The sequence below is a fragment of the Culex pipiens genome, chromosome 3, assembly GCF_016801865.2.
Source record: "Culex pipiens pallens isolate TS chromosome 3, TS_CPP_V2, whole genome shotgun sequence".
NCBI lineage: Eukaryota > Metazoa > Arthropoda > Insecta > Diptera > Culicidae > Culex > Culex pipiens.
Window position 1 is genome coordinate 17,995,195 of NC_068939.1, and position 14,344 is coordinate 18,009,538.

A 14,344-nucleotide genomic window follows, 5' to 3' on the forward strand; every position below is an offset into this window, starting at 1 on the left:
AATGGTCGCATGACAACCGCAGAACAAATTTTTGGCTGTTGTCAAAGGTTGCCTTGAGTTTTCAACTGACTTTTTGGAAAATATTCAAAACAAACCAAGTTGACAGCCAAATCAACGCAGAATTTCAGTTCAACTTTCTGATTTTTACACTGCGGTGGTTATGCGGCAATAATCTCCTGTCACTCACAGCGAAGGAGAAACGTGATTTTATCTCGCAATAAGCAATATAAAAGAAGTTTCAATCTTGTCGTGCTATCTTGGCACAGCCTGAAAATTGATGTAAATGCGAAAATTGGCCAAAGGGATTTCATGTCTGAACGCGCTTGACACAGGAACGAGCTCGATTACCGTAAACATTTTCTTTAAGCTAAGTATGCAGATCGGAAGGAACGCGGTCAAGAAATGATTCGTGTTTTTTCGTGACCCCCCCCCAAGAAAAGTTGACAGTTCGGTATAAGCGCGTTTGACGGTGTGCGCGCTTGAGGTTCTTTGGGGAAAAAAAATAAAAAGATTAAATATGTTCAAAAGTTAAAATTAAATAGATTAAAAATATTTATTCAAAAACTTTTAACAAAAAATATTATTTATAAACAAAATTAAGAAATCAATAATTGAAAATTTCTTTAAAAACAGAAAATTAGAAATTCTTAAGTTCTACAACTAGAAAAACTAAAATCAAAAGAATATAAAATTATGAAATTATGAAATAAGGAAATTAAAAAATTAGGAAATTAGGAAGTTAGCAAGGAAGTTAGGAAGTTAGGAAATTAGGAAATTGGGAAGTTAGGAAATTAGGAAATCAGTAAATTACGAAATTAGGAAGTAAGGAAACTAGGAAATTGGGAGTTTAGGAAGTTAGGAAGTTAAGAAATTAGGAAATTAGGAAGTAAGGAAATTAAGATATTCGGAAACTAGGAAATTAGGAAAATAGGAAATTAGGAAATCAGGAAATCAGGAAATTAGGAAATTAGGAAATTAGGAAGATAGGAAATAAGAAAATTTGGAAATTAGGAAACTAGGAAGTTAGGAAGTTGGGAAATTTGGAAATTAAGAAATTAGGAAGTTAGGAAACTAGGAAATTAGGAAGTTAAGAAGTTAGGAAATTAGGAAGTTAGAAAATTAGGAAACTGGGAAATAAGGAGTTTACGAAATTAGGAAGTTATGAAATAAGGAAATTTTGAAATGGGGGATTTAGGAAGTAAGGAAATTAGGAAATTAGGATATTCGGAAACTAGGAAGTTAGGAAATTTGGAAATTATAAAATAAGGCTGGTACAAATGTTTAATTTTTTTTTCATAGATTCTTAAATTCTTAAAGTTTTTAATTGTTGAATTTTTAATTTTCAAGTTTCTTTTATATTGAATATTAAAGTTTTGTAATTTTTTTAATTTTGTAAATTTTTAAATCTGTTGATTTTGATTCTTTGTGTAAAATATGGGTATTCGGCGCCGTCGCTCCGTGCCATACTTTCATAAACTTAGGAGCCCAGGGCGGCGAAGTCCTTGTAGATAAAAAGGAAGACACTACACACAAAGAAAAATTACTCTAAATTTAAAAAGATCGTTCGTTGGATTAAAAGTTCACGTTGGTGAATATTCGTAGAAAGTTCAAACTTTTCAATTTAAAAGTTGGAAAGTTTTTGATACTACCATGCATTTATGGAACAAAATCGTTGTATTGGTAAAAGTATTTTACTTTTATTTGGAAAAGAAACCTTTTATGGCAAGAATACACAACATTTAGCACTACAGGGATAATTTCAGAAAAATGTGCTTGGTTTTTTACATTTATTTAAAAAAAATTAAACAGTATGTTAGAAAAATACTTTTTTATGTATTTAACGCTTCTCCACTAGCTTCTGCTTCATACGGTACGCCACCGGTCACTTCCGAATACCCCAGGCTGGACGGTTCCGGATGGAGGCTTCGACTCGCGACAGCAGTGTAACACGATGGTCACGTTTCCGGCCTCAATCAGGACAGTCTTGGAGGAGTTGGCCATTGATTCGGGAAGGGTGGTCGACGTTTCCCGGCTGGAAAGTTAAGTGCCTGAACGGGGAGTTCCCGATCCTGGAAGCGCATCCGGAACATGGAGTTGATGAGGCCCTCGGAACGGAGTTCGATTTTGAGCACGTAATCCTAATTCGATTTTTTTTGGCTCACTGTCCAGATTCATTCGGCTGAAGCTGCGTCGTCGCGACGTGAGTGTTTGTGGGCGGGAAGTTGCTAAAAGAGATGGAAAGTAAGTGAAGTTGGCTAGCCACTGCACACATTCTCAATACTCACCGGTGCTGTAAACCGCCGGCACCGAGTGCTACATCTGCGCTGACCACCTCCGATTATGTAGCTTTTCGTCGTCCTCCTCTTCGTCGAAGGCCCATCGTGAAAATAAACTTTCACGTTATTGTCCAAAAACCGGAAGTTAATCTTCTTCAACGCAATCTCGTTGTTCACGCAACGCTTCGGCAGCGCCATCTCCTCGATGATCTCGCCCCAGTCCTCACGCGAATTGACCTTCAATCCCGGGCCACCACCACCCAATACAACCGGTGCGAATCCACATTCCTACCTCTCATCCTACAAAAACAAACAAAATCAATCACAAACCCCACAAAACACCCAAGCTTCCTTCTTAGGAATTCCGGCCGTGGAAGAGCTGCAGTTCCTGCAGGAAGCTGGCCTTGTCCTTTTCGAGAACTCGACCTCGTCCCGCTCCTGCACCACCCTCCTTCGAAGGCGTTCCGCTGCTGCTGTTTGGCTCACGAAGGTTTCCGCGTCCGAGTCCTGGCTGCTGCCGCGGTCGGCTTTACTTTGCGTCCTAGACTCACCAGCACCACCGGACCCTCCAAAGTGTTTGTTTACATTTGCGACTTAGGCGTACACGGTTACACGAGAACGTCAAAATGAAAGAAATTTTACAGTCGAATTAAAAGTAAAAACTTTTAAATCAGTGAGCAATGAGATTTTCAAAAACTGTAGCAGTAAAAGTTTTCATTTTCAAAACAAGAAAAAAACTTTTAATGTAGCAAATTTTAACAACTTTTTAATTCAAAAGTAAGTTACTTTTGTCATTACCGTAATATTTTTTTGTGTGTAGTGGTTGGTACTAGCAAAGGTGGCCAACAGCTATAAAGTCAACTTCGTTTTTTGATTTTTAAATTTTTGATTCTAAAATTAAAATTTTTCTTTAAATTTCTATATTCTTAATTTTCAATTCTAGATTTTTTTAAATTTAGAAAAAAAATCTCGAAAAAAATAGTTTTTGAATGTTACAAAAAAAAACGAATTTGAATGTTACAATTTCGAGGTTTTCGTAAATTTGTTTTTACGAATTTCTAAAACTTTTGAAATTTCAACTTGTACGATTCGAATTTTCTTAATTAAAAATTCTAAATTCCATAATCATTCTGCTTTTGAGAAATTCGACCTTTTGAGACGTTTTGCCTTCTTAAAGACAAATTCGGCCTTTTGAGGCAATCCCACAGTTTTAACGTTAGAATTTTATAATTTGCTGAACAACTCAATAATTTTGGAATTAAAGAAATTTTTAATCCAATCGTTTTTGGTTTAAGACCTTAATTTTTTTTGAACTTTTAGGTTTTTAATACATTTGTTAGCAAAAATTTCAATGATTTTCTTTATTACCTTCTGGTTTACTTCGAAAAATAAATAATATCGGGTATTTTGATTTTAGGCCTTTTTTTAAAAAAAAAACGGAATCGACGTAACACCTTATAATGTGGCCCTCTTAAACCTTGCGGTTTCGTCAACGGATCCACAGGCGTGTATCGTTCTTTTTGCGACAAGACTCCGCCTCCCGGGTCTCCTAATGGTACGTTCGTTTGAGGGCTAGTTCCGCACTGAGTGCCGCACTCGGAGCTGTCAAAGTGTTTGTTTGAAGAAACTAGCGCTGGTGCCGCACGAGTTTTGCCTCCATCTTGGAACTGAAAGTGCGAGTGCCGCACTCGATTTTTTTCTAGTTTCGTGCGAGTTTCTCGCACACCAACAAACGATGTTTGTAAACATCGAAATCAGCTGTTCGTTCAAAACATGATACGAGAAGCGGATTTTGTTGATGTTTTCGATTTGTTCGCGTGTGAATGGTGGAAAATTGGACAAATTGGATTGCGGTTATCAAAATTCCGGTAAGTATGTTTTTAATTATCATGGTTCCGATTTTATTGACCACGGAATCGGTTCCAAAAGGCTTCCCGAGCAAGAGGGAGTATGCTTCTTGGATTTCCGGATGGTTTTGCCGGTTCCGTGGCCATCCCTAGAGCATCCCTCTGCGCAAGAGTGAAGATGCCTAATGACCTTCCGGAAGGGTTTTGCCGGTTCTGTGAACATCCGGAAGGAATTCCCTGCGCAAGAGGGATGATGATTCTTGACCTTTCGGATGATTTTTGCCGGTTCGGTGAGCATCCGGAAAGAGTTCCCTGCACAAGAGGGAGGATGATTTTTGGCCTTCCGGATGGGGTTTGTCGATTCCGTGGCCATTCTGAAGGATTCCCTGCGTAAGAGTGACGATGCTTCATGACCTTCCGGAAGGGTTTTCCCGGTTCTGTGTCCATCCGGAAGGAATTTCCAGCGCAAGAGGGATGATGTTTCTTGGCCTTCCGGATGATTTTTGCTGAGTCTGTGACCATCCGGAAGGAGTTCTTTGCGTAAAAGGGAGAAAGTTTTTTGAAATTCCGAAAAGGTTTGCCCAGTTCCGTGGCCATTAAGAGATTGGGTCGATTTTCCGGATGTTTGTTTTTTTTTGCAGAGAAAAAGCTGTTATATAAAATATAATAAATCATTAAAATATTTTCCTGCTTTTTCTTCATGCACATCACCGTTTTACGGCACCTGTTGTGATTTAGATGCTTTGATGTCTCCCGATAACGACCAAGCAAGCAGCGGCGGACATTCCGACGGCGAAGGACGCTACTCAACCCGTGGTGGAGATCGTTACCACAATAATCGGAGCGGTGGGAACGGCATGGCCGAGTAAATAATCTCAAGGTTAACAACACCGGAAGAAAAATGCGACGACGTCAACGTGCAAGCTCCCAAAGATAACGACGAAGCCGCGGAAGAGCCAAAGATACGACCCGTTCGACCGCTCGTCGGAGCATGCCGGCGCCAGGGACACCGTCAAGTACTAGCTGGTCCGCTACCTATGCTACGTCCACCCCACGGTGCAGAACTTTGCGCATGCCTTCATCATCAACGCGCCGCTTAGCTATTACGGCGACTCGCTGTGGACTTTTCGCTGGGGCACTTTTTGACCAATTCTCATTCAAGGACCCGAAGAAGCCCAAGACGGAGGAGGGCGAGGGTATCGGGCAGGTGCCGAAGCGGAAGATTATCATGGTGGTGCAGCGGATGGGCAACAACGTACCAAGCGGATCGCGCGGGCTGCTGGAGCACACTCTCACCATAGATCACTGCACCGGAGACAAGTGGTACATGTTTGGGTGCGTCCCATTTTTTTTATTCGCTGGTAGGATTTTTGAAGTTTCTTTCGAAATTCCAGATTCGCAAACGTCTGCTCGAGGCCAAGGACCAGGTGGCCGAAAAGAAGGCTGCCGCCCGTGGTCAGGATGACGTTTACGACGGAATCCCTAGACGACGACGAGTTTGATTTGTACCTGGATCGGAAGTATGAATGATCGCGATATCCTCCGCAACTTGCAGCGCAAGCTCATAGCGGTCCTTCAACCGTCGCAAGCAGTATCCTTTGGAACTGGTGCTGACCCCGATTCGTGAGTTGGACAAGCAAATCTTTAAATAGTCAAAGAGATGTCTTATATGCGCGAAAAATTGGACCTGTACAACATTCGCTTCCCCGTGCTGGACGAGGCCGACCGTAGCTGGACTTGGGATTTGAGGGCCACCAGAAGAGTCGAATCGAGTGCTAATAATAAAATTGTGAAATAATTTGCTTTAAAATATATACTTATGCGTAAAATGACTTGTTTTTATTTAATCTTAACAGAAATTAAATTTCACTATTGAACATTTTTCATTATAAAATTTACAGGAAAAAGTCGTGGTTAAAGCACTGTTGAACGACGTTTTAAATCGAGAAATTCAACATTAGAATAACAGTGAAGTCCACTGTTTCCCAATATAACTACAATATATTAAAAAATTTATGGAAATCCAAATAATTACAAATTCCAAAAAACGCAAAAAAATCCAATTTTACTCAAAAATCCAAAATCCTATACTTCCTATAACTTTTAAGATAAAAAAGGTGCAGTGGTAATCCTACAGGCATAACCATCATGACGAAGAACTTCGGACACAAAAAAAATGAAATTTTTATAGTTTTTAATATTTGCGTTTCTTTGCCACAAAATCAATCACGAAATAGTTATTTCGTAAGATCTATTATTTTTGCTCAAAGATGGTCTCATGGTATTTTGACGTTTGATAACGTTTAAAACTTTTAAACGCTTCTTCAGCTAATCTTAATGGCAAAATTTTCGGGCCAGTTGATATGAAATCATTTCATCATTTCTCTGTTAAACTTTCGGCATTGAATAATTTTCAAGTAATATTTTGCAAACAATAAAATTTATTACAAAGAGTCATTCTGAACCATGTGTTAAAGACACAACACAAACCCTAGAGTTTAATACCCATATTGCCCCAAATCTTATGGTTCCACAAACGGTTCGGAACATTCCCGAGGCCTCCGGCCACTCCAGGTGGTGGCCACTACTGCCAAAATGTCAAATTTCATGTCCAGTATCACAAACCCTAAAATTTGATACCCATATTGCCCCAACTCTTATGTTTCCGCAAATGTTCCCTTGTCGGAACATCCCCGGGGCCTCCGGCCGCTCCAGGTGGTGGCCACTACTGCCAAAATGTCAAATTTCATGTCCAGTATCAAAATCCCTAAAGTTTGATACCCATATTGCCCCAACTCTTATGGTTCCACAAATGTCCCCTTATCGGAACATCCTTGGGGCCTCCGGCCACTCCAGGTGGTGGCCACTACTGCCAAAATGTCAAATTTCATGTCCAGTATCACAAACCCTAAAGTTTGATACCCATATTGCCCCAACTCTTATGTTTCCGCAAATGTTCCCTTGTTGGAACATCCCCGGGGCCTCCGGCCACTCCAGGTGGTGGCCACTACTGCCAAAATGTCAAATTTCATGTCCAGTATCAAAATCCCTAAAGTTTGATACCCATATTGCCCCAACTCTTATGGTTCCACAAATGTCCCCTTATCGGAACATCCCCGGGGCCTCCGGCCACTCCAGGTGGTGGCCACTACTGCCAAAATGTCAAATTTCATGTCCAGTATCACAAACCCTAAAGTTTGATACCCATATTGCCCCAACTCTTATGGTTCCGCAAATGTCCTCTTATCGGAACATCCCCGGGGCCTCCGGCCACTACAGGATGTGGCCACTTCTGCCAAAATGTCAAATTTTATGTCCAGTATCAAAATCCCCAAAGTTTGATACCCATATTGCCCCAACTCTTATGGTTCCGCAAATGTCCCCTTATCGGAACATCCCCGGGGCCTCCGGCCACTCCAGGTGGTGGCCACTTCTGCCAAAATGTCAAATTTCATGTCCAGTATCAAAAACCCTAAAGTTTGATACCCATATTGCCCCAACTCTTATGGTTCCACAAATGTCCCCTTATCGGAACATCCCTGGGGCCTCCGGCCACTCCAGGTGGTGGCCACTACTGCCAAAATGTCAAATTTCATGTCCAGTATCACAAACCCTAAAGTTTGATACCACTGCAGGTTCCGCAAATGTCCCCTTATCGGAACACCCTCGGGGATTCCGGCCACTCCAGGTGGTTGCCTCCCGCTCATGCCGGCTAGCATGCCTATGGCTCTAGGCCATCTGCTCCCGGGCCTCCAAGCCGTCTGCTACCGGGCCTCCAGGCCATCTGCTCCCGATGTTGACTCGTCGACGTCCAGCAACAGAATGAATTTTCGGGACTGACCGAGCCGCTTTTTGTTGATTTAGGTCGGGGACGTATGCCCCGCCTTTTTGCACCCGTTCTCCTATACCTCTTTATTCGCTTGTTGCCCATCGACCATCCGAAAATTATGAGGTGGAGTGGGGGTGATTTTAGATACATCAATCTCACGTCTCTCGATTGACTGATTGGGAAACGTTTGTGCAACCAACCAGCGTGCGCTAAGAAGAGGGGAAATTTGCCGAGAGGGGAAGGTGAAACCAAGCGTTTCATTTCGCTTCGCGAAATTTTGGATTGCTACCCTGTATAGAGCCCTAAGACGAAGTTCTTCGTCAAAAAAATGATAAGTGTTCTAACTCTGAAATTTCGTATTGTGTTCCTAAAATTTATGAAATTTCTAAAACCATTTACATTTCTGAAATTCTAAAGATATCAAGAAATTTTTCAAAATAATTGAACTACAAAAATTATTATTTTTTTAATAATATGATATAAAACTTTTATAATTCAAACAAACCCAAGTAACCATCCTGCACTAAAAGTAATCATTAATCGGCTGCTAAACAGCATCCAAAAGCAAATCAGTCATAAAACAGCTGTACTTAATTCAAATCAGCTCTAACAGAATTGCTCTGCAAATAGCTGGAATACAGCTGATTTAATGCTGCCACTAGCAACACTGTTACAAAATATTTCATCAAACTGGCAACACGAAATTGTTCTGTGTAAGAGTGAAAGAGAGGGCAACAACAATCAAAAACCAACATATTTTCTACTCTTTCATCCATCCAATCAAAATAAATCGAGTGTGGTGCAAAATGCAGACAGCTGAAAAGATTTTTTTTTTTGTTGGGCAGAGAAAACCTCGTTTTTTATCATGTTGGTAAGTTAAAGATCATCAATTTAAGATAAATTTTAAACAAAACAATGTTTTCAGAATTTGTAAACAAGTTATACCGTTCTTCTTGGTTCTTCTACGACGGTTCCAGTGGCCTTCACGAGACAACAAATACTTACGGAAGGAAGAAAAATCCCAAAATAATGCAGAGTTTCTTCAATTTCGTGAAAGATGGGCCATCTAGCTTCGTATACCCAGCGGTGCTTGGATTACAGCAAAGAAGGGAACGTCCTCTAACTCTCTGGCATGCGGTTGGTCAGTATTTCGAATAAAATATGTAACTGTTGCCATGATTTAGGAATCTTTTAAGGCTGTGAAATGACAGTTTTTATTGTTTAATAAAGTATCCTAAATCTGCTGAAAATAGTAGTTTATGCAACAAGTTGCAAAAATGGGATTTTTTCAGCACGAGTCGTACATTTATACAACGAGGTTCACCGAGTTGGATAAATACGAAGAGTGCTGAAAAAATCAAGTTTTGCAACGAGTTCCATACAACATTTTTTGCAATTCCGAAAAACACCCATTGAGTGAAATTTTAAGTCAAATTTTCATGTATTTTGTTAATAAATCGTTTAAATCAAAAAAGTGTTGAAAAGTGTTACTTTTCGAAACATGTGCTGAAAAGTTCAACTTTTCAGCACCCATATCAGTGCTGAAAAGTAGAACTTTTCAGCATTTATTTTGAAAAGTGTTGCTATTCGATTCTGTTATTTTTGGTACAGAAAAGAAGGCTATTTCGTCGTTCAATAATGACAGGAAAAGTAAGTAGTTTCACGACGGAATTGCAAAAAAGTGTTTTTCTCAGTACGTCCGAAACGTCCTAGTGGCATGGCCTAGTTGAAAACGTTAACATAACATATAAGTCGTGCATTTAACTGAACAATGAAACAGTTTTATAGCTCTGAAATCAACTTGGAAAATCCATTCCTCATTTAGCCGAGAGGACACAGTCGCAGGAATCATCAGGACATCATCAACATCTATCAATCAAGCCGTCGACATCGCATGTTTAAGCAACTTAGTCAGTTGATTCGGCAAAGTAGTAAACAACCCGAAAATAGAATTGAGAGAGATGCAGAAGCGAGAGGGAGAGAGACAACAACATTTTTGCCTCTCGAATTTTATTTTGACATTTTGCAGGGTTGGAGCAACAACAGTAGGGGCCCAGCTGGAAAACAGAAATATAAAGTCCAAAATCGGTTGTAAATCTGCTGTAAAGCGCTTTTAGTGCAGATATCAAAGCTTCTTAGCTGTAAGCCACAGCTGGTAAAGCGCTTGTAGTGCTAAACACTGACTTGTTTTAGTGCTGATTGGTTACTTGGGAAAATTAAGAATTGTGAAAAAACAATTCAACATAAATTTAAAAAAAAAATATTTCTTAACATTCCTAAAATTTCAAAATTTTCAAGAGTTTTAAAAAATCCTAAAATTATTTAGGTTCTTAAAATTCCTCCATTATCCAAAATTCTTTCAACTCTTAAAATTCCTTGAAATAAAAACAAAACCTAAAACTTCTGATTATTTATAAATCCTAAAGTTTCTTGAATAGCTAAAAAAATAATCTGAAATTCTAAAAGTACATAAATTATTCAAATTCCCAAGCCAATTAAAATTCCTGTACATATTCTGTAATTCTGTAATTTCGGAATACACCCAACCCAAGTAACCATCCTGCACTAAAAGTAATCATTAATCGGCTGCTAAACAGCATCCAAAAGCAAATCAGTCATAAAACAGCTGTACTTAATTCAAATCAGCTCTAACAGAATTGCTCTGCAAATAGCTGGAATACAGCTGATTTAATGCTGCCACTAGCAACACTGTTACAAAATATTTCATCAAACTGGCAACACGAAATTGTTCTGTGTAAGAGTGAAAGAGAGGGCAACAACAATCAAAAACCAACATATTTTCTACTCTTTCATCCATTCAATCAAAATAAATCGAGTGTGGAGCAAAATGCAGACAACTGAAAAGATTTTTTTGTTGGGCAGAGAAAACCTCGTTTTTTATCATGTCGGTAAGTTAAAGATCATCAATTTAAGATAGATTTTAAACAAAACAATGTTTTCAGAATTTGTAAACAAGTTATACCGTTCTTCTTGGTTCTTCTACGACGGTTCCAGTGGCCTTCAAGAGAAAACAAATACTTACGGAAGGAAGAAAAATCCCAAAATAATGCAGAGTTTCTTCAATTTCGTGAAAGCTGGGCCATCTAGCTTCGTATACCCAGCGGTGCTAGGATTACAGCAAAGAAGGGAACGTCCTCTAACTCTCTGGCATGCGGTTGGTCAGTATTTCGAATAAAATATGTAACTGTTGCCATGATTTAGGAATCTTTTAAAGCTGTGAAATGACAGTTTTTATTGTTTAATAAAGTATCCTAAATCTGCTGAAAATAGTAGTTTATGCAACAAGTTGCAAAAATGGGATTTTTTCAGCACGAGTCGTACATTTATACAACGAGGTTCACCGAGTTGGATAAATACGAAGAGTGCTGAAAAAATCAAGTTTTGCAACGAGTTCCATACAACATTTTTTGCAATTCCGAAAAACACCCATTGAGTGAAATTTTAAGTCAAATTTTCATGTATTTTGTTAATAAATCGTTTAAATCAAAAAAGTGTTGAAAAGTGTTACTTTTCGAAACATGTGCTGAAAAGTTCAACTTTTCAGCACCCATATCAGTGCTGAAAAGTAGAACTTTTCAGCATTTATTTTGAAAAGTGTTGCTATTCGATTCTGTTATTTTTGGTACAGAAAAGAAGGCTATTTCGTCGTTCAATAATGACAGGAAAAGTAAGTAGTTTCACGACGGAATTGCAAAAAAGTGTTTTTCTCAGTACGTCCGAAACGTCCTAGTGGCATGGCCTAGTTGAAAACGTTAACATAACATATAAGTCGTGCATTTAACTGAACAATGAAACAGTTTTATAGCTCTGAAATCAACTTGGAAAATCCATTCCTCATTTAGCCGAGAGGACACAGTCGCAGGAATCATCAGGACATCATCAACATCTATCAATCAAGCCGTCAACATCGCATGTTTAAGCAAATAATTTAACCTCTCCACTTAGTCAGCTGAGTCGGCAAAGTAGTAAACAACCCGAAAATAGAATTGAGAGAGATGCAGAAGCGAGAGGGAGAGAGACAACAACATTATTGCCTCTCGAATTTTATTTTGACATTTTGCAGGGTTGGAGCAACAACAGTAGGGGCCCAGCTGGAAAACAGAAATATAAAGTCCAAAATCGGTTGTAAATCTGCTGTAAAAGCGCTTTTAGTGCAGATATCAAAGCTTCTTAGCTGTAAGCCACAGCTGGTAAAGCGCTTGTAGTGCTAAACACTGACTTGTTTTAGTGCTGATTGGTTACTTGGGCATTCGTCCGGCTTCAGCTGAAGATTCATGCTGTCCCATGTTGCATGTTCGAGTGTAGACCTACGGAAAACCTTGTCGCGAGGAGAGGTGAGTGAACCTGTACACGAGCCACCTACGACATAATTCCTCGGGCGGCCCAGGTCAACTCGAAGTTACCCCAGGCACCCCCAGTGCAGGACACATTGGGGGTAGAAAGCGGATAGAATTAGCAAAACATCAAAGCAGAGCGCGAGCCATACTTTAAAAGTGGTATCTGCAAAGAAATTTGTATTAACAAAATGGTCAAAAATAAAAAGGCGATACTAATTAATACTTCCCTGCAACCTTGGAGGTCTCTCGGTTGGACATCTAGCCGTGAACACCAAGCTTGGTATCAATCTTCGTCAGCCGGTGTGGTATTGATCACAGCTGGTGTTAATTTGTCCTGCAGCTGTGTAGCAAGTCAGATGCTCGCTCATTCGGTTTGAAACGAAAAGAACAAAAGAGAACACAAGAAAACATTAGATTCTGATAGTGAGTTTTACACAGATATAAAGTGTAATATAATATTAAATATATTTATAATAATATTTTCACTTCACGATTATTTATTGCCACTTTATTTAGTTAGCTTTCACTATCACTTTCACTATTTCTTCGGGTCGTCTAATTTTCGTCGTGTTCCCGCACTTGAAGAATTCCGCATAACTTATCATTGCTAGTTAGAAGTGTCATGTCGAACATGTTACAAGCTAACACAACAGTGACACAGAAACAGAACTTCACAAGCACGGGAATTTACACACGACCTCCCAGTGAATTAATACCGAGCTTTAACTATTTTTTTGTACAACTATTACCTAAAATGTCCAAAGCAGCTCAGCAAAACTCACTGGGAGCGTTCCACAATTTAGCCCTATCCGGGGGGAGCTTATCCCTTTGTACCCTCGTGTTTGTTTCCTATGAACAATAGTCTAGGTAGTCCAATAATGTTCAGCACAAGTTTGAATCGAAAGCAATTGCTTCAACAGCTGAACGGATCAAACTATTGCTTCCCTTGCTGAACTAACTATGCTACTGTTACTAAGGAAACAAAAGGATAAAACATCATGATTTTATGTTCTAACAGGTACGTTCAACTAGCCAGCTGCGAGACCCATCAGCCCGGCCGGGAACCAGTCCATATCTGTCGAGTACAGCATACGGTGTGGTTCACAAAATATCAAAAACAGTGAACACAACACTAATGCCATACATATGGACTGGCGGGATGGAAGCACGTGGACACCTCCCCCCAATTAAAATTCCTGAACATATTAGGAAATAATTGATTTTTTTTTAATTCCTAAAATGTCTAGACTTCCTAAAATTCCTAGGCTTCCCAAAATTCAAGAAATTTCTAAAATTCTAAGATTCCAGATACAAGATCTAAAAAATCCTGAAATTCTATTAACTCTTATAATTCGTGATGTTCCAGAAATAATCAAAATTTAAAAATTCCAGGTATTGTATAAAATCTATGATTCCAGAAATACCTAAAATAATAGAAAAATATTTGAAATTCTTTAAAAAAACAATCATAAAATTGTGAAATTACAGAAATACTTAAAATAACATTAACTCTTAGAACTCCTGAAAAATAAAATAAATCCAGCGAAATGTTTGGAAGCAGTATTTTTTTGGGATAATAGAATTTAAGAGATTTCTGGAATCAAAGAACTTCAGAATATTATAGTTTTTTTTTTTCTAATGGAGTTTTGATAATCCATGACATATAAAAGATTTAAGAAAATTTAGAAACTATGAATTCAAAAATCTGGAATTTAATATTTTTTTAAAATTTCTGGAATTTTAGGAGTTTAAGTATTTTAAGATTTTTTTGAGTATAAATTTTAGGTTATTTAGGAATTTAAGAAATGTCTGTAATTTTAGAATTTCAGGAAATTCTGTACTCAAGTATTTTGTTGGATTGACAAAGTTTTTGGAATTTTAGAGTTTTATGAATGGTTATAATTTTAAAATCTTCATTAATTTAAACCTTTTGAAAATTTCAAAAGTTTTTGAATTTATAAAATTAAAAAAAAATGATTTTAAAGAATTTGTAATTTAGATATGTTAGCGTTTTCAAATATTCTTCAATTATTG